The following is a 23,984-nucleotide window of genomic DNA, read 5'->3' as shown; positions in this document are numbered from 1 at the left end:
GTGATTGACCAGTAAGAAGTATAAATCTCTCTTGGGTATTTCCAGCTACAGTGGTCATATTTGGTTAGAAATGTGGCTGTCCCCCTCAGCTAATGCAGAGGCCATGGCTCCTTCCAACAGAACAAGGAAAGGGGGCATGCTATTTGACACCTAGGATCAAAGTAAAACATAATCTCTAAGTCTTACTCTTTCTATTGATCTATTTTTCCATTCTTTTGCCAATACCACACTGTCTTGATTACCTTAGCTTTATAATAAGTCTTGAAGCCGGGTAGCATCAGTCCTCTACTTTGTTCTTTTCTTTTGATATTGCATCAGTTATTCTTTTACTTCTCCATATAAACTCTAGAACCCGTTTCTTGATACCTACAAAAGAACTTGCTGGGATTTTGACTGGGAATGCCCTGAATCTATAGATCAATTTGGGAAGGACTGACATCTTGTCAATATTGTCTTCCTATCCATGAACATGGAATGCATCACCATTTATTTAAGTTTTTGATTTTGGTCATCTGAGTTTTTTAGTTTGCCTCATAAAGATCTTATACATATTTTGTCAGATATATACCTAAGTATTTCATTTGGGGGGATACTAATGTAAATAGTATCCACTTGTTCATTGCTGGCATATAGGAAAACAACCCCTCTAAATTCTGACACCAAAAGATTTCTTCATTTTGGTTCTAGAGTCAAGCATGTAGATGCTTACTTAACTTGCCATTTGAAGTGTAAGAGAGAGATGGTATTGTGAGTGACCTGCCACTTACCAGCATTTATAACACTATATAACAATAAACGTGGTAGATACAGGCAGGCCCTTATAATAATTAGGTTAAAATCCTGGTACTCATTTCCCAAATTGGAAAACTGAGTAATAACTCAGGGCAACTGATAACAAATACTATAACTGTAGTTAGTGTTTTACAATTTATCAACATGCTAATATATGCAATTTATCTGATCATGACAACAAGACACATATTCTCCTCATTTTACAGATGAGGAAACTAAGCCTCAAAGTGGTTTGCTGACTTGCCTAAAGTCACATTGCTGATAAATGGCAGTGTCAGAATGGGTCCTCATGTCTTCTGGTTCTAAATTCCACAGTCTTTCCACTATCACTCAGAATTTTCCAGTGATTCAGGAATAGTGGTGGGTATTTGCCCAGCTTCTGATATCAGTCATGTTCCATTTTTCTGTTCCCATTTAACAAGAAGAATCAACAATCCTAAATCTTGGTTTTGCTAATGATTGCACATTCATACCCACTGAGTGACAGAAATATATCTTGGGGAATTATAGTTTAATAATCCCACAAGTCAGCACATAAATGCCCAGAGAAAAATAAAATGTATGACTGTCTAAATATGCTTAAGGTTATTCTGAATACATTTGAGAAGATTTGAAGAACTAAAGCCTTTTGCTTTCAGCACGTTAGACTGAGTCTAGTGAATATCCTGCATTTCCACATTCTTATCTTCAGGTATACCTGGATTCTCCTGTATGTAGTTCTCTCCCATTGCCTGGCTTGCAAATTAAATACAACAACAAAACAAAGAATGATTTCCTCAAAAAAAGAAAAAAAAAAAAAAAAAAGAAAGAAATCCTAACACACACATGCCATTCAAAAAAAAGAGAGAGCAAAAACAACAAGATGTAGGCTGAAATGTACATTTTATTTTTTTCCCCACAGGACAAAAAAAAAAACTTTTAATAAAAAACTCCTGAAAATCATTGTTTCTTTCTAAATATTTATTTAGTTCTACTGCATGTGTCATCTGTGACTGACTTCTTTCCCATAGAATAAGGTTTTCAAGGTGCATCCATACTGTGGCCATGTTTGTTTGTTTGTTTGTTTATTTTTATTTTATTATGTTAATCACCATACATTACATCATTAGTTTTGATGTAGTATTCCATGATTCATTGTTTGCATATAACACCCAGTGCTCCATGCAGTACGTGCCCTCTTTAATAGCCATCACCAGGCTAACCCATAAGATTTTACTTATTTATTTGAGAGAGAGAGGATGGTGAAGGGGCAGAGGGAGAGAGAGAGAAGCAGACTCCCCACTGAGCAGGGAGCCCTACAAGGAGGGGCTCGATCCCAGGACCATGGGATCATGACCTAAGCCAAAGGCAGACACTTAACCGACTGAGCCACCCAGGTGCCCCTGAAATGTACATTTTAAACAAAGAAAGGCTCCAATCCAGATACATGTAACTAAATAAATGAATCTCCCCCAATCTAAATAAATTAAACCCTTTTCTTCTTAAATACTGGATATGGAAGGCTCCAGCTTATTTTTTATTTAAGTTTTTTTTTTTTTTTAAGGTTTTATTTATTTGACAGAGAGAAAGACAGCCAGAGAGGGAACACAAGCAGGGGGAGTGGGAGAGGGAGAAGCAGGCTTCCCGCAGAGCAGGGAGCCCGACGTGGAGCTCGATCCCAGGACTCTGGGATCATGACCTAAGCCGAAGGCAGACGTTTAATGACTGAGCCACCCAGGTGCCCCCCAGCTTATTTATTTTATGAACAGAAGGACAAGACTAACACTTGTGGGATGCCAACTATATGCCACATACATTGTGTCAGATACTTCCACATATATGAACTAACTTAGTCTTGGCCACAACTGCGGGACTAGCTATTACCTCTTTCTACACCAGTGAGGAAACTGGCTGCCCCAGTGATGTGCTTATGGTCATATAGCTGGCAAATGGTGAGTTGATTTCTGAATTAAAATCTAAAGTTAAATCTGTTTCCCTCTCTCAAGACCTGAACAGGTTAATCGGATCACCTATTGGCAGAAGAAAAGATTCCCCAAGAGGCTGAAGAAGATGAGAGCGCAGGACACTTTGTTCTCAAATTTTAATGGCTAAAGAGTTTTATAATGGGCTGCCAACCATTCCTTACTTCCTGTCCTATAGGTTGGAGAGAGAGGGGATAGACAAGCCACCTCAATATAAAAAGGTTTCAGAGAGAAAGGAGTGATGCTTAGGATTCCAGGACCAATTATTCATTTTTGATCAATATCCCCAATGTTCTGTGCCATGGGGGGCATTGCTAATCTTAGGTTAATATGAAACAAGAAATGACCCCAGGTGTACTAAGGAAGGCAAAAACTCTTCTACTGAAAAGTGTCTCCCAAACTGGCCCACTTCCTGGTACATGTAACTCTCATTAGTCTTTCCTGTGAGTTGACTCTTTGGAAGTGTCTAGTCTGCCCCTGGTCTGTTATGCTAGTCCATCTCACCTCTGTGCTCTATATTAGCTGGCTCACGAAAGTAATCCATAAGTAATAATAGTGATTTACAGTCCTCAGAAACATCCTTCTTCCCAATCTCCATTCTGTTTAATCATCCATTTCTCAGACTGGTAAACAGAGGCACAGAAATAATAAGAAACCCCTAGCATTTGGATCTTGACATATATAAGAAATTACATTCACGTGGTTGCCTTAACGAATCCTCACGAGAAAACCTATCAGGTAAATACGGCAGATATTTTCATCATTTACAGATGAGAAAATTAAGCTGCAGACAGACCAAGTGATTCACTTGGGCACGTGCGCAGCATGAAGGCATAACTGATTTGTACTGCTAATGCTTCTCCCCCACTTCGACTGCTGATGTGTATGTACCTCCACTCCCCCAACCCCTGCCTTGATGTGTGCCTCTGCTCTCCCCACTCCTACTGTGACACATGCCTCTGTTCCCCCAACTTCTGCCACTGACTGTGCTTCTGCTTCCCATGCCCCTGCGGCTGATGTATGCTTCTGCTCCCTTTGGTTCAGGCCCCCTTTGGGGCACCCTGCCCACAAGGCTGCTACAGCCCTATCTGGTCCCTCACTTTGATTTCCTCTGACAGCCTCTGGTAAGGCTTCTCTGCTCTATATCCCCTCGTCTCAGGTCCTTCTCACTTCAGTCCACCTGGATTCAGAGATGACAAATAGAGGGAAATAGACAGGAATCTGTGATTACAACTTAGGAGGGACCTTCCTAGAGTCATGCACAGCCAGAGAATTTGACAGACATTAATGAACAAAACAAAGACCCCACTTTCAAGGAGCTTATAAGCAAGCAGGGAGAAATAGACAGCAAACAAAATAAATAAGTAAAATTGCATAAAATTGTAGGAGGTGATGATAGCTATGAAAAAGGAAAAACTAGGACAGGGTAAGAAAAAGGGAGACCCAGGAGGCAGGCGAAAGGGGGAACAGGGTGGAGGTGGGGAGTCGGGCAAACTGCTCTGCCATCGGTGGGGGTGGGCCTGCTGAAGAAGGCAAGGTTGAGTGAAGACCTGAAAGAGCAGAAGGCCGGAAGCCTAGGGGTCTCTGTGGGAAGAGTGTCCCAGGCACCAGCTAGATTGGGGAGCAAGGAGACCAGCATTGCTTCTGTATCCTCTGAATGCCCTTGCTCAAAATAACCACCCAGGTACAGGGCAAGTCTTGACAAATGGGCTTCAAGAGGTAAGGTTTTAGAAAACAAGAAGCATGTCAGAAAAGTGAAGGACAGGAGGTTCTGCCTAGGTGGAGTGCTGCTATGGAAGAGCCCCTCATTCTGCGCCAGAGGAGGAGGTGCTGAACAGTGGGAGGTGGTGTGCAGAGAACACAAAGATACACACATTTGACTTCCATTTAGAGCCCCCCTTGCCTGGTCAAAGTGGGTGTGATTGTGAATTTTATGTATCACCTGGACTGGGCTGAAGGGGGCCCAGATAGCTGGCAAAATATCATTGCTGGGTGTGTCAGTGAGGACAGTCCTGGAAGAGAGTAGCACTTGAATGGGTAGGCTGAGTACAGAACATCCCTCCTCATCACCTCAGCCGGGTATCATCCAATCTAGTGAGCACCGCAACAGAATAAAAAAGCAAAAGAAGGGCTGGCTTCTCTTTCTCTCTTCTTGAACTAGGATGTCCCTCTTTCCTGCCCTCAGGCATTGGAACTCCTGGTTCTCAGGCCTTCAGACTTGGCCTCAATTATACCACCAGCTTTGGTTCTCCAGCTGGTGGATAGCATATCATGGCATACTTCTTCCTCCATAATCTCATGAGCCATTTCCTAGACTAAACTGTATCTTATACATTGCTGTATATCCTATTGGTTCTATTTCCTTGGAGAACCATCACTAATACCATGAGCTTCCTTTGGAGCTGATATCCAATGCTGGGAACCTGCCTGAAATTAGTCTCACGTGTACTTACAGGGCACACAGGACGTTGTGCGGGGGTGACCAAGGATGACCAAAACCATGGTAGCAGCAAGCACTGATTGAATCCTAATCACAAGCTGGGCCTGTGCTAAGTACTACACACATACACTCACTCACTCCTTTAAACAGCCCTATGGGGCAAGTCCTAATAGCATCCCCTCCTTTTACAGTTAAGAAAACCAAGACTCAGGGAAGTGAGGTGACCCAAGGTGGAGCCAGATTTCGAATAGCCCTGTTTCACTCAAAAGGCCACAGAGTCCTCGGGTCAATAACAGTCGCCGACGCACACAGCCAACTCTCCTCTCTTCAAGAGAGAAAACCTTCACTCCATATTAACACTGAGCGAGAGACAGCCATCTTGGAAGCATCACTGTTGGAGGATTCATGTAACATCAAGAAAGGTAGATGGATCAAAATAACCCTTCGTGCCTAGTGAAAACAAATTCACATTGCCTTCAAACATCCCCATTCGAACAGAGTAACTCAGAATTACTACTGCAGGACAAGAATTCAGAGGAATCCAGAACCCAAGAAGGCAATACTTGCCACAGGCGAGCCCCAGTTCTTCACTGATACCATCATTCATGCAGGTAGAAAATCGCTTCCACGCGGCCCATGCGTGTGCACACATGCACATTATAATATTTTGTTTGCAGATCTGCCTATTTACATAGTTAATTTGGGATCTGTTTGCAAACACAAATTAGTTTGGTGCAATTACTTTGTGCACGGACATAGAGTTATCCGCTTGAGCAGTTTAACAGCGTGGAAATGGCTGCATGGTAGCATATGGCTGTCTATATATAATCACAATATTACCTGCACATATTAGTTACGTAACAGTTACATTATAATTAGGGCTGCTTTTAAGTCATTCAAAAGAAAAAGAAGTATTTTAATTAAATCAGCAAGGTGTTTTAAGTGGAGAGAAGTGAGAGAGAGCGTTTACGATTCCCAGCATTCTATCAACTGAAATGTGACGTGCGTGTCAGCACCTTTCTGGCTACCATGTGAGGAGAAGCTTTTCTGGTAACAACACTGAATATTATCTGCCTGTGACCTTGTGCCCAAACAAGGCAAACTGCTCTCAGACTCGCCTGTGGGCCGACTTCCCATCACAGAGTCACAGACAAATGTCAGAGCTGGAGAAGACCTCCATGGTTGTCTGGTCCATCTGACCATCATCCAGAAGAGCCAACTGAGGCCTGGGCAGGCAGAGTAGCAGACTCAGAATCACAGGGTTTAATGGAAAAACTGAAACCAGAACCCAGACCTCCTGCATTACAAGACTGACTCTAGTATACCGCCCATATCATGACATGGCCGTCACACGTTTGAATGGTGACAGAAATACCCCATTCAGCCCATTTTTCCCCAAATTAGGAATCCACACACATTAGACACACTCAGAAAATGAAGTGGTATCACACACATCGATTGATAAGTAATAAAAATAAGGGGTTAAAGAACTTATCATAAGCCATTCAAGTAAATACGTGGTAATATTCAAATTTCTTCATGCCACATCTAGTACTTGTGGTTTTAAAAGAATATTGCCTTCAAATGAGAGAAATTCATTTAAGTGTATTAGAATGGAAGGAACCAAGCTTTGTCAGTTGAGTTCCAGAAGTACCATTCCCTTGGTGACACTGGGCAGGTTACTGAAACTTCTAATGATTTCTCTATAATACTGAATTACACACTTAAATGCTTTACATCATGAAAAGGAACATTTCATCCAATAGGCATGGCATTACCATGAGCTTCAAATTACAAGAGGCAGGGACATAGTCTTAAGGTTGATATTCCCATCTCATCCTTGGGTGATATGGGTCAGAATATTCCTTACACCCAATTTCCCCCATGCTGCCAAGTACAATATTGTCTCCATCCTCTCTTGTGGAGAAAATGTGAACATGGAGCCTAGGGGAGGAAAGCCACAGGATGCTGTTATTATCATCAGGCCAATTGAGAAGAACAAATAGCATCTCAGCATAATCAACATCTTATCCCAAATCGTTTCTGTCCTTCCTCCCCAGTACACCATTTAACACCCCATGCAGACGAGACTAAACATCGTTGGTTGCATAAGACAAGAAACAGACCACAGTAGAACCGGATAAAAGATCACTGGTGTCCATCAGGAACAAATGACCATGTAATAACTCTGTAATTACATGGTAACTAGAACTGATTGAGCCTGTAAATTATATCCTTGTCACCTCCGGGTAAATGATGCAGCTCTATCTCCCATCTACAGAAAGCAGCGGCACATGGCCCACAGTCACTGAAAGATAAGGGAGTTCTTGGCTGATAAAGCAGCTTTGCCGCTGTTGATAAGTGATAGAGGGACATGCTGAAATCTGGGAGTTAATGATTTTCCAGTTGAGGCATCACTGCCTTGCCATCCATAGCAAGGCATCTATTACACAGCCAGTGTTCTCCATCCTTAATCAGAGGGATTGGTTAAAGTTCCCAAAATCAGAGGGGGCGCCTGGGTGGCTCAGTTGTTAAGCATCTGCCTTCAGCTCAGGTCATGATCCCGGGGTCCTGGGCATCGGGCTCCCTGCTCCACGGGAAGCCTGCTTCTCCCTCTCCCACTCCCCCTGCTTGTGTTCCCTCTCTCGCTGTCTCTCTCTCTCTGTCAAAAATAAATAAAATCTTTAAAAAAAAAAAAGTTCCCAAAATCAGAGATGAAAGGAATGTGCTCCCCAACACATGCACACAAAAATTCTCCACATGTGCATGGGCTCACACATACCAGCAGCTAAGGTACACTCCCCCAGCCATTTAATCTGCAGACCTTTGAAACATCACTATTGTAGTATTTCACCAAATATTTTAATACTAGAAAGAATATTGTCTCTTTTTATGCAACATTCTCTCCTGGACCATTATGCAGAGGCATTAAGAAATACTATGTAGTAGATTATTCAGCAAATATTGTTTGACAGTCGACTGTGCACATAGCATTCCGCTAGGTGTAAGAGAGGAAACAAAGAAGCATAATACACAATTCTCTCCCTCAAGGATCGAGTCCACTTACACAAATAATGTAAATACGTAAGAAGTTAAATTATAATGCCACAAGGCAGTATATAATTAACTGCCAAATGACTGGTAGAGACAATACTTCTGTACAGAAGTACAGAAAAGAGAGAACTCACTTTGGGATGGTGTAATCATAAATATGGTTTCTTAAAGATTCAAATGCACACCTAAGAAAGCTGAAATATCAAGTTCATTGAGGTCTGTTAGAAAGAGACATTTCAAATTTCTCTCTATCCACAGTGCTCTTTGTTAAAAATAACAACAAAACTAGATATTTTTCATTAATGAAAAACAGAAATGTTGGGAGGAAAAACATCAGAAATATGAGCATAAATGAGTTACACTGTGTATAGCCAAGGTGCTAGGAGACAAGATAAATACTAATAAGCTCAATACCTCTTTAACATTTGAGTGTTTATAAATTGGGTAGATATGTAGATACTCTGTCCACAGTAGTAGGGATGTAGTAGGGATGTATTCTGATCAACACAGAGACATAGCAACTAGGATAAGACCCACAGAATTGCAACCAGCCAGTTAAGAACATAAAAAAACCTTAATCAAGGTCCCTATCCATGTGGCAATAAACATGGGACACCATCCACTGGGGATCAATGGGGGTACTTCTCTGAGATTGCGAGGAGAGACAAAGAGCCTATGAGTCTCTCCTTGTTCCTCTGCCCCTAAACTCCCAACCTTCTAACTGCTATTCCTAACTAGGTGTCAAGAGAATAGCAATATGATGGGAGCTATTGTACAGCTATTGCTGAGGGGTAATCAAAATGGCCTCTTGAGTTTTATCTGGATTTAATGTAAACCCACTTGCCATCGTCCCATCACCCTCTTGAGCAAGCTTTTCACTGGCTGACCCTACAGCCACAGATCTCCAACAACATTTACCCTGCAAATGTTCCTCACTGATGTGTGAGGTGCAGAAATCCACTGGGTATAGATCTTCAAGTTAGTGACCTTCAAGTTCAGGACCCTCCAGAGATCTTGGAGATGCAAAACATAGACCCATAGCACTTACTGGTAGCTGATCTCTGGGTGAGAATAAGGGGACCAGACAGACAGTCTGCATTTATCCATGGAAGAAATATAAAATATATACCATCTAGTCTCTGAAACCAGAGAGACTTAGCACTCCTCCAGACCCTTAAGAATTTGAAAGGTCTCCATGAAAATTTTCTCATTCTGGAGTAAATTAATGCTATCCCAAGGAAAACATCCTCTACAATCACCAGAATTCTAGTAAGGTTAAAAAGAGTCATATGTTCCGATAATGCTTCACCAGAAAATAAAATAAAATAAAATAAAATAAAAAGGCCAAGTTAACTATGCCCTTTGTAATGCTACTTATCTCTGGGTCATCATTTCCTTGTTGAAAAATAAAAGGATTAAATGAGATGATCCTTAAGGTCCTTCCTAGATTGAATAGTCTATGACCTAGAAAGGCTGTAATGATCAGTTCTTCAAAAGCTAATGAAGAATAATCACATCCTCAATCTCAAGCTGTAGATAAAGAAAAAGAGACTCCTGTTTTAACCAACCATTAAGACTATAAAAAAATTCAGTTATCTAGGCTCCTAACCTTCCTCTGACTCATAAAACAGTTTCTCTCCAAGAACCAAGCAAGATCCTAGGGACTATCCTGGGATAAATCATGGTTGATCCACAGAGGCCTTTGTTTGATCTCACATTTAGGAACTGTGTTCACAACACGATGACGGAACCTATGCTCACATGCTGCATCTGATTCCCATGACACATTTCTATAAGAAAGTAACAGCATCAGGGGGACATCAAACTGCTCATCAGCAAGTGGGTCTTCATTTGGCTTCAGGAGGCAGAACTCGATGGCAATGACAGGACGGGACATCTCTCTACACCTGCAATTCTCATTTTATTTACAGTGGCCACAGGATCGATATCTTCTCCCCTGGAAATAAAGCTTTCTACTTTGCATTGGAATTTATCTTCAATAGCTGCTGGAAATCATTATCACACAATAATGTTCTATTCACTACTCATGTTATCTCTTCAGCTAGGCAGATTGCCAGACATTTGACTGCCTGACACCAAGCCCATTTGGTGCACGACAAAAATAAAACCTTGCATTGCCTGGAAATAACATGAGACACACTCATCATCTAGCTAGGGATGATTGGGCTACTTTCTCTTTCTGAGGAGATGTCAGAATTCATGTAGACCATCCAGTGTTTTTGCCTACAGTCACGAGCACACTCTCATTATGCGTGTATAGTGGGCATAAAGAAAAAGCTTGTGAACAGAGCAAAGTTATTACGAATCCCAGAGGTGATGCTATGAGGTCTAGAAGACTATGCGCCCATGGCTGTGCGTGGGCCTTGCTTATCTTTAGTTGGATTCATTGATCCAAATGTCATTTCTGTTAAATTCAAAACCTTTTCTTGAGATCCTACCAAGCACTGAGTACTGATCTCAGTACCTGAAGCACACTGACGAATACAGCCTTCTTTCCTGGAGAAGTCTGATTTAGAAAGTTAGGCAAAACTATGTGCATAAATGTCAACACCTGATGCGACATGGGAATAGGATGTTGGTGGGGTACCCAGAAGGACCACCGTATCCCGGTTATGAACTCAGAGGAGCCTTCTCAAAGTTCTTACTATTACAATCAGATGTCTTAAAGCAGAGTCATAAAAACAGGGAAAGGATGATTTAGAGGACATCTCCTGTGGGAACATCACATGTCAGTTCACAGGCGAATGGGTGTTGGCATGGGGACTCTTGAGTATGATAATTATAGGAAGGTTCTGGGTCACTAGAACTTATAGGAAGAGTGATGACCTCTACCTCTCCAATCCCCAGGGGATGTTTCCTTTTGGATATGCTGAGATTGAGGTCCCTATTGGACACTGACTTGGATAGATGCAACACGTAGAAGGAATAATTTAACTACATTCAGATAAGGCATCAGAGTCAGAGATGGCAATTTGGGCAGCCCCTACACATTGACAGTGAAAATCCAGGAGATAGATGAGGTTTCCCATGGAGAAGGCTAACAGCTTTGGGTCATGGGCAGAACCCGTGTTACAGGAGCTAGCACAGGAGGGAAAGAGAGCACAGGAGACAAAGCCATGGCAGCCAGAGCGGCACAAGGAAAGCCAGATGAGGAGGCAGCACTGCAGAAGTCAGAGCGGTAGGGTTTCAGGAAGAGGAGAGGTGGGGGGCAACAATTTGAATGCAGCAATGAAAGAAGCACTCTAGAGTACACTTTGGATTTGTGCAGAGTTTGGAGGCTTCGGTCAGGGCAGTTTTTTTAATAGCTGTAGCAGTACAGAATACAGATTCCAGTTGGTTAAGGAATGAATAGAAATGAGGGAGTAAATTACTATTCAAAAATGTCAATTAAGAATGAAAGAAAGGGATAGAGAAAGAGCAAGAGAGGGAGCAGATGGCTTGGGCATGTTATGTTTTGGGGGAAAAGCCAGTAGAGAAGGAAAGGATTTAGACTCCCACCCACAAGAGATTATATAACAGAGTCTGACTCTGTGTGAAATATTATTTTCAACATCCAAGACAAATACAAGTCTAAGTCTATTCCAAACTGTTATTTAACCCCATCTCCTGCCCGGACCTCTTTCCTGAGCCCTAGGCTCACATAAGCAATTGCCGGCTTGGCGTCTCCACTTGAAAGCCTAATGGACATCTCAAATCTTAATGATCAAAACAGAACACCTAATTCTTCACCCCCAACTCTCAAACTTGGTCTTTTGCCAGTCTTCCTGTTCATGGCTTCAGGTCCTCTAACTAAAAGCCCTGGAGTCCTTGACCACTAGCTTTCTCTCCCGCCCAACATCTAATCCACCAGCCAGTCCTGATGGCTCTACCTGTGAAACAGACTCAGAAAATGACTATTCCACATCATGTCCATGTCTACGTGATGGTCAAAGCCACCATCATCTCTCATCTGCCACATGGGAACAGTGTCTCCACTGTTCTTCTTACATCCAGGGACCCTTACATCTATTCTCCCCATGTTCCCAGAGTTACTGATTGAAAATGAACAGGGTTACTCATTGAAAAAAAGTCAAAACAAGTCAATGCTTGACTCAATGTTCTTTAGTGACTTGCCTTCACATAAAGAGTAAAAGTTAAAGACTTTTAATGGTCTACAGACCCCTCCCTAATTGTGTTAGATTGAGTTACTGGGCATGGTTCTTGACTCTTTTCCTTTCCCACTGTAGGCAGGGTGGATCTTCCCACCAGTCAACTTTGGGCTTGGCCATATTACTTGCTTTGACTTTGGGGATGTTAGCAGACAGGATGCGAGCAGGCTTGAGGCTTGCAAAGTGCATGGGTGATTAGGCTTTCTTCTTTCACTCTGCTGTTCTACCTGGAGAACAGATTTGGGGAGAGGGGATACATTCTGATTCTTCATCCTGGGTCTCTGATGAACCTGTGCAGAAGCGGCCTGAGCCCAATTTAAAGTCTACAGCCAAGCGAGCCAAACCACACATTTGAAAGTGAGGGGAAAAAATGCTATTGTTGTATACCTCTGAGTTATATCTGCAGCACTTCCATGGTAATAGCTGACTAATTCAATTATCTAGCCTCCCACAACCTCTCAGTTCTCATCTCCTTCTCCCTCCCTCCCTCACTCTGCCCAAGTCATATTTGCCTCTTATTTTTCTGATCCCAAACAAACTCCTGCCTCAGGGCCTTTGTACATGCAATTCTTGCTCCATACTCCACAATATCTCAATGGTTTCATTTTTCTTTTTTTTTTTTAAAAGATTTTATTTATTTATTTGACAGAGAGAGAAACAGCGAGAGAGGGAACACCAGCAGGGAGAGGGGGAGTGGGAGAAGCAGGCTCCCCGCAGAGCAGGGAGCCCGATGTGGGACCTGATCCCAGGACCCTGGGATCATGACCTGAGCCAAAGGCAGTCGCTTAACCGACTGAGCCACCCAGGTGCCCTCATTTTTCTTTTTTTACTTCCTTCAGGTCTCTACTCAAATACCTTATCAAAAAGGTTTTCCATGATTCCCCCTACCTCCAGCCCTCCTACGCCTTGCTATGGTTTATATTTCTCCACAGTACTCCATAACATGGCTGACATATTTATTATATTTATTTATTTTTTAGCCTACAGGTCAGAGCTTCTAACTTACTTTTGTACATATAATCTGCTTAGTAATTAAACAAACATAAATTCAGGTTCCCCTGCTGATTTTCAATTCTCCCTGTCCTATACAACAGTGTTTTTCCAACTGTTGTGTGTGCACCAGGAAGCCACAAGTGAGATGATTTTAGTAGATAGACAGATTTTATATAAATAAAATATATTTAATTTTATTCTCAATTGAGTAGATGGGCTGGGGGCTTTAAAAGTAATTGGTGAAACGGGGAGGTAAAAATAAGCACTGGGAAGCAGGGCAGGTGGTGTGCTTAGGTGCAAATGATCCCAGTCACCTACAGAGCCCTTGAGAGCTGCTCTGAATTACAACAGAGTTGCTCTGTGACTGATGTTTACAATAATGACCCGAGTAACAAAATAAGATAAATGATATTCTCTGTGCTTTGCTCAATAAGACAGAACAATAATATATTTTAGAAAAAGAACTCTATCAAGAAGGATTGTAATGTTTTAAGTTCAATTTAAAGGATGATAGCTCAGTTATATGACAAATTCATTCATGTGGAACACTGCTGGTACCTCATAAATAAGACTTTCCTATATAAACATAAGGATTTATAATGAATTTGCTGATTATTCTTTCCTCATGAATAATAGGCAGAATTGATTTTATACTCACTCCTCTTCTCTGACCCACCTCCTCCCAGCCTTATATGATTTTCTTCTTTTTCTCTTAAAAGAAGGCAGTCTGTAACAAATAGTTGTAGCTATAAGTTAATGTATACTCCATTTCACATCGTTTCAACACTAAGGGCCCATACGATTATTTTTCTGCCTGATGGACTACACAGACTGAATTTGTTAAGTGATAATTATTGGACTAAACAGAACTTCTAGTTTCCAGTCTGGCATGAGAGGAAAGTCATTACTCCTATCCCACAAGAAAAATGCTGAGCAAACTGCAAATCCACAACTCTTCTTAGGTCCAGCAGAGGACTGAGGCCACAGAGCAAACTGCTGCCCCCAACACTGAAGAGACAGGTGAATCAGATACATATAGACAGTCACAACTTACAGGAGCAGAAGCCCACAACAAACAGCTTTGCGGGAACGAGTACTGGGATAGGAACACTTACACCATGATCCAGGAATGATCACAGGGGCAGGGTGGACACCTTGGGGAGTTACAAACTCCAAGGGGCTCCAGTCTTCCCCAGGCTTACATACACACTTGTAAATAACCCCTCCAGGAACCCTACCAGATTCTCTCAGTGATTATCAGAGAAAAATCCCCTTGCAGTTCAGTAGGGGGGGAAGTAAAGGTAGCCTTTTTGAAATACACCCAGAGCATCCTGTTCTTCTGATCTCAAGAGAAATTATTTTAACAGAGTCTGGGGAATAGGAAATACCCAACTGCAGTCTGCCACAGTCTTCCTACCTCAACTTAAGGGGGAAAAGCAAAGTAAAACTGAGGTGCAATTGTAAAGCTCCCAGTCCAGGCACACAGGCTCGCTGAAACACTGAAATTTAATCATAGGACTATAGAATGCTTCTCCTCCTCCCACATGTTAGTTACCTCCATATCAAAAAAGTTTTGTATACTGAAAGAATTATTCATCTCAGATGGTATTTAAAGAAGTCTCTAGGGAAGCCCAAAGACAACCCGGTAGAAAAAAAAAACCAAGGAGAGCAGAAGTTGTAGCCTCTGATACCTACAGCTACAGCAAACAATAAACACTGTTTAACCCCTAACCAGATAAATATAAAACCTTACACAAAAATACCAATTTACCTCAGTGCCTTTCACGCTGAACATCCTGCATGGCTTTCAACAAAAAATTACAACACATACAAAAAGACATAAAACATAGGTTGAAGAAACGGTGAGCATCAGAACCAGACTTGGATATGGCAGAGATGTTGGAATGATCAGACTGGGAATTGCAGACAGCCAATATTCTAAGGGCTCTGAAGGCAAAAGTGGACAATACATATGAACAGATAGGTAATGTATGCAGAGAGGTGGAAACTCTAAGAATCAAAAGGAAATTCTAGAGACCAAAATCACCACAACAGAAAAGAAGAATGCCATTGATGGGCTCATCAGTAGCTTGGACATGGCTGAGGAAATATCAGCGATTGGAAGAAATGTCAACAAAAATTTCCAAAACTGAAATGGAAAAAGAAAAAAGACAGGAAAAAGCAACCCCACAGGAACATAATATCTAAGAACTCTGAGTGGCTATAAAAGGCTCAGTATATGAGTAATGGGCATAGTAGAAGGAGAAGAAAGAGAAAAGACCATGAGAAATATTTGAATATATGAATATTTGAATGCATGACTGATATTTTCCCAAAATTAATGAGAGACACGAAACCACAGATCTAGAAGTTCAGAGAACACCAAGACAGGAGCCCAGAGAAGACCAATAAACTACACCTGAGCACATCATATTGAAACTGCAGAAAATTAAAGAAAATCTGGAAAGAAGCCACTGGGGGTAGGGGTGGGGCAGTGCCTTACACATAGCGGAGCAAGAGTAAGAATCACATCTGCCTTCCGGAAAATTGAGAACTTCTTTGCACCCCAGGAGCTGTATCCAGCGGCTCCATGGACATCACCGTGCCACAAAACGAATATATTGAGTTACACTTGGAAGCACTCTGGCTAAGGTCTGAACTACCAAGAGGAAAAGAGAAAGAAGGAAGGTCAGGAGGCTCATGAATGTTCAAAGAAGGCAAAAAAAAAAAAAAAAATGATTGGTCTGAAAGCTAAGCTCTACCATAAACAGTGCCATGCTGAGAAAATACAAATGAAAAAGACTATCAAGATGCATGAAAAGAGAAGCCCCAAACAGAAGACTGAAGGAAAGATTCCAAAGGAGCAGTGCCTGCATGTCTACTGGAAAGGGAGGAGTCCCAAGGTAAAGAACTTTCCAATATGATTAAATGAAAAAGAAAAGAGAAAGCGGGAAAATGGGAAGTCCCTTTACCCAAAGTTTGTGTCCAGGGAGAAACAGAAGTATTAAAGGTTATTCAAAAAAGAAAGAGACCGAAGAAAACATGGAAGAGGATGGTTACTAAAGCCCACTTTGTTGGAGATGGCTTTACTCAAAAACCACCTAAATATGAAAGATTCATTAGGCTAATGGGTTCTCATTTCAAAAAGATCCATGTAACACAGCCCGAAATGAAAGCCACCTTTTGCCTGACACTACTTGGTGTAGAAAAGAATCCCTCATCCCCACTATATACAACTTTGGGTGTTATTACAAAGGTATTGTCCTTGAAGTGAATGTGAGTGAGTTGGGCCTTGGGACATGAGGAAGCAAACTTACTTGGGGAAAATATGCCCAGGTTACCATAATCTTGAAAGAGATGGGGCCTAGATGCAGTCCTGCTGATTTGACAGCAGTTTCAGACAAGGAACTCCTTATAGTTACTGGAGACTGCCCAGCAATCAGGAAAACCGCCATTACTGTGATCTTTCTGAATACCATCAAACGGTCTGACATATCTGCAGTTATCAAGAGAACTATTTATTCTATTGTCAAAAACATTAAAAAAAAGAATCACATCTGACTTCAGAAAACATGCCATCAAGAAGAGAGTAGGTTAAAAAAAAATGCCATGTGTTAAAAGAACCACTAACCTAAAATACTGTATACAGCAAAATTATCCTTCAAAAGTGAAAAAGAAATACTTTACCAAACAATCAAAAACTGAAGGAATTGGTTGTCAGTAGACCTGTCTTGCAAAAAATTTTAGAAAGTTCTTCAGAGACAAGGGCAATGATGTAGGTCAGAGACATGGGGCCACATAAAGTGTGAATTATTTTGTTTTCCCATTCTCACTTATTTAAGACATCTCTGTCAATCAGAGCTTCTGATCAGCATAAGGTGATCAGCACTAACCCAGCGAGTTGATGTAGTTACCACCTGAAGCAAAGAAACTTGACATTTAAGTTCTCATGTATGGCCTCACCAAGGGAAAGTGGGAGAGAGAGCGCCATCAGGGTTTTGAAATGGTGATAACTGGAAGGCCTGTAGGGGGTCTATGGTAGGGACAATCTGGGAACTCTGTATTTTTTCCAAGGCCTTGGACTAAATTGGGATAATTCTCAGGATGAGTTTATTTTGTAAGCTTCTTTCCCATTTGCTATGAATAAATCAGGAATCTAGAGTGTGGACAAAGTCTAAGCAATTCAGACTTCCATGTCTTTATGACCAGGAAATGGGAGTCAGAATGAACATATTCAATGATTTTTTTAAGTGCTAACTGAACATCATCTATTGATTTGTTTTTGTTTTTGTTTTTTTCCCAATCTGCTTGACCCAAACCAGTCACATAATCCTCAGTACCATTTATTTCTTGAGAAATGAAGAGACACAATTCTCTTTTCTTATGTCCCCTCCTCCAAATCAAAATCCAAGCTAAAACTGAACAAAATAAAACCACAGCAAAAATATTTGCCCTGTTCTCAACACCAATTGCTGCTGGTAATATCTGTGAATTGCCAGCATTGGAAGCTAGTTCTACTCACCAACACACACTAGGATTCTCTGCAGCACATTTACAACCATATGAAAGCAGATGGCAAAAGCACTGTAGATAAAAGACCAGCAGTAGAAGGGGGGAAAAAAATGCCTCTAATGAAAATACTAAAAAAGAATGGCTGAACTCTATATTCTGGGCACTTCCTTAACCTAAAGAAGAGCTTCTGCCGCATGATCTGGCGATGACCCAACAGTCAGGGACATTTCATAAGTGGACCCCAGGATTGTTTGCATACTTGACTATTTGCACTCCTGATGAATGACACTTTGTGGGGAGGTACAGAGCAATGGTCATTAAACAGCTGCTTAGCAAGACTTCCTGACAATGCAGGGCAAAATGTTAACCCAAAGGATATACTGAGCTCCCACTGCAGGAGAAATGTATTACTAGTAGCAATATTATTAGTATTAGCAATAATTATAATAATTACAAGCATATACACAGCACTTTTGTATCTGAAAAATGCACTGCATTCATCATAATGATTAGCATTTGTACAGTACTTTGTATTTCCCAAACATTCTCCGCTCATTAATTAGATAATGCTGGCAACATCTGTGGGCAAGTGTTACTACTCGCATTTTATAGACACAAGACAAAGAGAAATTAATCATCTTGCCCAAGGCCGCATGATGAGTCTGTGACAGAATCAGGATTCCATGTTTAAGTTCCCAAATCTCTATTTTGTCTTCACTCCCTGCAAAGCCAGCTAGTTGCTTCCAGTTGAAGAGGGAAGGGAAGTGCATCGATCATGAAATTTCCTCACTCCCATAGCCCAGGAGTTGTTAGGAAGTGCCACCAAAGCCACGTGAAATCTATTTTCATGGGAAACTTCAGGGAGGAAAAGTATTCCTCAAAAATCATTCTAGGGCACTGGTTCCCATTGTCTCAGGCCATACCCCAGGGCAGTTGAATCAAAGTCTCCTCGGTATGGCCCCAGAAATCAGTACTTTTTCAAGCTACCCAGGCGATCCCAATGGGTGACCATGGTTGAGTTGAGAACTGTGGGTCTGGGGCAGTCTCAAAGTTCAGGGAGCATTAAAATTCCCTAGAGGGCTTATTAAAGCACAGATTGCAGGCCCCAATCTCCAAATTCCTGATACAGGGGGGTCCACAAATTTGCATTTCTAACACCCTCCCATGTGATGCTGATCACCACCCTTGTCCCAGGACCGCACTTTCAGAAGCACTGATCTAAGGTATTTTCGATGCAGACAGAAGAATTGTTAAATTGCTTCAAAGATGCCTTCAAACCCAGGCACTAAGACTTCGGTAACTGGACAGACTGATATTAGCAGTTATGGTTAATATAGTCTGACCAAATACTGGCCACACAGGAAGGTTCCATTCTCCAGTTTCCCTTACAGGGAAGCTGAAAGCTCGTGACTGACCACTAGGTGACTGAGCATGGAGAGAAATGTCACTCTGGGCCTGGCCATTCAATGTCGTGCTCCATCTCCCATGCTCTCCCACTGTTCAGTCCTCCAGCCTCCCGATCCCTCAGGTGCAGTGTTCAGGCCATGGGACTACCAAGATGACAGCAGCTCACAGGGGAAAGAAGTCAGATCCAGAGTCCTTGGTTGGCTGCCACCCACTCCAGGCATTACAGGGCAGAAGAACTAATGGGATTGTATTTGGCCTCAAAGATCTCAGGTCTTATTTATTTCTGTAGCACAGTCTAGCCCATCCTGATACCCACCCTCATAATGATCAGTGTACATGGTTGGGGATTGCTCCTAATATTCCAAAAACATCAATTAAATTCAACGGACAAGTGAGAAAGAGGCCTAAGGAAAATATTTAAAAGGAAGTGATAACCATGTGCCTCAGAGTTTAAGCCTATGACTGAGTGAGAAGTTGACAACTTCAGAGAATGATCAGAATATACCCATCCTAGTATGAGTGCAGCCAGACTCAACCTGCATAGTCAGCTACTGGTGAGGCATAAATGTAAAAAGGAGAGGTGCAGCTCTGGGCTTGCCCTACACAGCGTTCTCAAGACTCAATGGTCAGAAACAGAATGGCAGGAACTGACCTATGCGCCATCCTGGTAGGGAAGGGCACAGCCTTGAGGTCTTCGGGAATATGAGTAGGTAAAAACATTTTTAGATCACAAAACAGATTCTATCCCCACCCCGCTGCCACCGCCAATGAGAGTCTTTTCTCTTTAATTCCAGCACCCACACTGATGCTGTTCTCATTAGGAAAAATCCTAAACAAACATATGGGGCAGAGGGGTGCTACTGGTGAGTGGACTCTGGGAGTCCAGAAACCCAGAGACTGGATATCTTGGTGGGGTACGCTGTTTCAAAAACAATGAGGAGAGCAAGCCACTCTGGCTGTCTGTCCCTAGCTCAGTCAGTCCTCCAGGCGGGGGCAACACCTTTGCCAGGACTTCTGTCCCTCTCGCATGCCCAGCTGTAACCAGAGGGCCCAATTTCACAGCCGTTCAGTTTCAAATCGTACTTACGTTTCCCAGCTGTAGAGCCATATTACTCGAGTTTGTTTGCCATCAGCTTTAATTAAAAGAGGTTTAATTTTCCAACATTATTTTGTCTCCTCCCTGGCCCAACATCCATGTCGAGAGACGCTATGTTTTCTCCCCAGCCCCCACTATGGCATGTGCCCAGTAACACCGGGGATACTTTCCCACAGCTTCCCATGGGACATGGCACGCATAGGTTATGGCACATGGCTAGAGTCTATGGTTAATAAGTCTTCCCTGCACCATGGAGCCTTGTAATGAAAGTAAAACGTTCCCTTTGCAAACCCAGGCCCCGTTTTTATTCTCTACAGTATTTTTTTTTTCAAGTCTTCCCACAAGCTTCACATGGAGCCAGCCTGAGGAACTCAAACTTGATTCCAATCTGATTATCCAACATGGTCCTATCAGCTGAGACAGCAACATTTATCACATTAATAGGAAGGATAGAAGAAAACTGGGATCCCATCCAACAGGAGCGTTTTTATCACATGTTGCACTGTCTTACAAATCCAATTATCACCAGCTGAAGGTCTTAACAGCCCTTGAATTGCAGCTTTCAAATCTTAAAGGACCACGATGCACATTTTCTTAGATTCTTTGAGCTGTACATCCATCAGTACAGTTCCAGGCATCCAGGCCACATGACAATTTCAGAGCTAATGTTGCCTATGGAATGTTTGTCCTGAGTTCAAGCAGTGAATTTAACAGAAGCTTAGATTGGGGATTTCCATTGACTTTATTCTACTCAACAAATATGAGCCTCTAATTTTACTTCACAGTCAGAGCTAACATCTTGGAAGCCAAGTGTTGTAAGGCTCTGAGGTGAGATCATGGCAACTGTCAGAAACTGGGGGCAGTGTCTTTTGTGGGGCCACATGGGACTAGAAGTTCACTTACAAATTTAGAGAGCTGTGATAACAAATATCATGTGGACACTGAAGAAACATCACCCAAAATTACAAATATAAAGGTCTGAGAACGGTACTAAATAAAACACAGCAACTTCCACTAGAGCAAAGAAAGGAGCTTGGAAATGCTCTGTCCCCCAAAAAATAGACTATAAAGTTTCACAAAATTGATAAAACAAAACACAACCATACTGAGCAAAGGCATACAACAACCAGAGCAGCATAGATTCTTGTAAAAGTGCTAAACTTTAGTGAAGAACTCTGGAGATCTTTGGTGTTCTGACACCACCACCAGCCCAGTCAATTTGGAGGTTCTTTCATGGTAGGGCAAGTTGTGAGGACCAGCAGCTCCACTGCCATGATTTAAGGGACTCACCTAAGCTAGAGCAGTGAGTGATGCTGGTATTGTTGGTAGAAATGACCCTCTGAAGGGCTAGAGAGGAAAGCCAATGGCTCTACTAGCCTGAGGTTTGGTCAGGGTTGGGCATGCTTATACAGCCTAGAAAGCACTCATGAGCCATACACTCTTCATTGACTCTAAGGCTGTGAACATGAGCCTAAAGGACTCAAAGGGCCCTGGTAGAAGGTAAAAACCAAAACATATTAGAAAATGGCTTGAACTTTGAATATGCTTCCCTATCCACACACTAATCTATCAGCAGATTTATTGGCTTGAGATGTTCAAGCACAGCCCTTGTTCAATCACTGGCTGACAACTCAACTGCAAAGAACAAGGAGCAACGTATAGGAGGCTAGGCTTTAAAATTAAAACAAAGATTTTTTTTTTTTTTTTTAAATCTGAGGAGAGACATTAGTGACTGGACACTGTAAAGCAGAGAAGACAGATTTCACTGATTTCACTGATTATTCTAGACAAATTACTAAACAAAGCAAAAAAAAAAAAAAAATATATATATATATATATAGTAAAAATAGCAACATTTACAGGGGGAGGACTAGGATCCAGGATCCAGATTTGCTACATATACCATCTGAAATATCAACTTTTTTAAAAAAAGAGAGAGATTCACAGAGAAACAGGAAAGTGTGACCTATACTCACAAAAGAAGTAGGCAATAGAAACTCTCTGTGTGTCCCCAGATATTGGGTTTAGCAGTTAAAACTTCAAAGCAGTTCTTATAAATATATTTTAAAAACTAAAGGAAACCATGCTTCTAATAATTAAAGTAAGACAACAATAAATCAGTAAATTCAGATTTTTCAACACAGAAACAAAAATTATAAAGAACCAAGTGTTTCTATGGAGTAGAAAAGTATACAATGAGAAAAGGAAAACTTAACTGGAGAACTCAATAGCAGATTTGAGATGACAGAAGACTCAGTGAACTTGGAAACAGATTAATAGAAATTATCCAAACTGAAAAACAGAGGGGAAAAAAATAAAAAATTAAACAGTCTCAGAGGATCAACATATACATAATGGGAGTCTCAGTATAAGAGAAAGAAAGGGGCAGAAAATATATTCAAAGAAATTATTGGGAAAATTCCCCAAAGTTGGTGAAAAACATTAATCTATATAACTAAGAAGTTCTATAAATCCAAAGTAGGATAACTACAGAGATATCCATGTCTAGAAACATAATAATCAAACGACTGCAACCAAAGGGAAAGAGAAAATCTTACAGCAGCAAAATAAAACTGACAGGAGAGCAGTGATATGGTTAAGGCTGATTTCTCATCTGAAACAATGGAGGACAGGGCAGTGGAATGAAATATTCGAAGTACTGATAGGAAAAACCACTGCAGTCAAGAATTCTATATCCAGCAGAACTCTCTGTCAAATACAAAGGTGAAACAGACATTCCCAAATAAATAATCTGTTGCTTTTCAAGTAAAACTAAAGAAACTCTTTCAGTATGAAAATAAATGACCAGGTGGTAACTTGAATTCACAGCAAGAAATGAAGAAGAGAACAAATGGTAGGTATGTAGAATTATATAAAAGTGTTTATGAATCTTTTATAAAGACTTTTATATAATCATAAAAATCATAAAAAGTCTTTATTTTTTCTCATTTCTTCTCTAAAGTCCTTAAAAGATAAAATTAAATAAAAAAAATTATATGTATTGCTATGTTGATAACATACATGGATATAGCATATCTAACAGTAATAGGACAAAGAAGGGGGAGGAAATAGAGCTACAATAGAGTAAATTTTGGGTGCCTGGGTGGCTCAGTTGGTTAAGCGACTGCCTTCGGCTCAGGTCATGATCCTGGAGTCCCTGGATCGAGTCCCACATCGGGCTCCCTGCTCGGCAGGGAGTCTGCTTCTCCCTCTGACCCTCCCGACCCTCCCCCCTCTCATGCTCTCTCTCACTCACTCTCTCTCCAATAAATAAATAAAATCTTTAAAAAAAAAAATAGAGTAAATTTTAAGGCCTCCAGGGTGGCTCAGTCAGTTAAGCATCCGACTCTTGATTTCTGCTCAGGTCATAATCTCAGAGTCATGTGGCTGAGCACCATGTTGGGCTCCATGCTGGGCATGGACCTTGCTTGAGATTCTCTCTCTCCCTCTGTCCTCCCACCCCTGGCTCACATGCTCTCTCTCTCTCAAGAAAAAAAAAAAAAAAAAAAAGAAAGAAAGAGTAAATTTTCTATATTTTCCCAGAATTTAGTCAGCATTAA

At 41.4% G+C, this 23,984-nt stretch overlaps 1 protein-coding gene and 1 pseudogene across 3 annotated transcripts in view; one reads left to right on the top strand and one right to left on the bottom strand.

Annotated features, from left to right (window-relative positions):
- The window catches only part of NTM (neurotrimin), a 409,150-nt gene that overhangs the window by 276,947 nt on the left and 108,219 nt on the right, over window positions 1-23,984 (bottom strand). The gene's annotated exons all lie outside the window — the stretch shown is intronic.
- LOC118013468 lies at window positions 16,000-16,970 on the top strand (annotated as a pseudogene).

The sequence above is a fragment of the Mirounga leonina genome, unplaced genomic scaffold (genome assembly GCF_011800145.1).
Source record: "Mirounga leonina isolate KUSES-001 unplaced genomic scaffold, KU_Mleo_1.0 Mir_153, whole genome shotgun sequence".
NCBI lineage: Eukaryota > Metazoa > Chordata > Mammalia > Carnivora > Phocidae > Mirounga > Mirounga leonina.
This window is presented reverse-complemented; position numbering and strand designations above follow the sequence as displayed.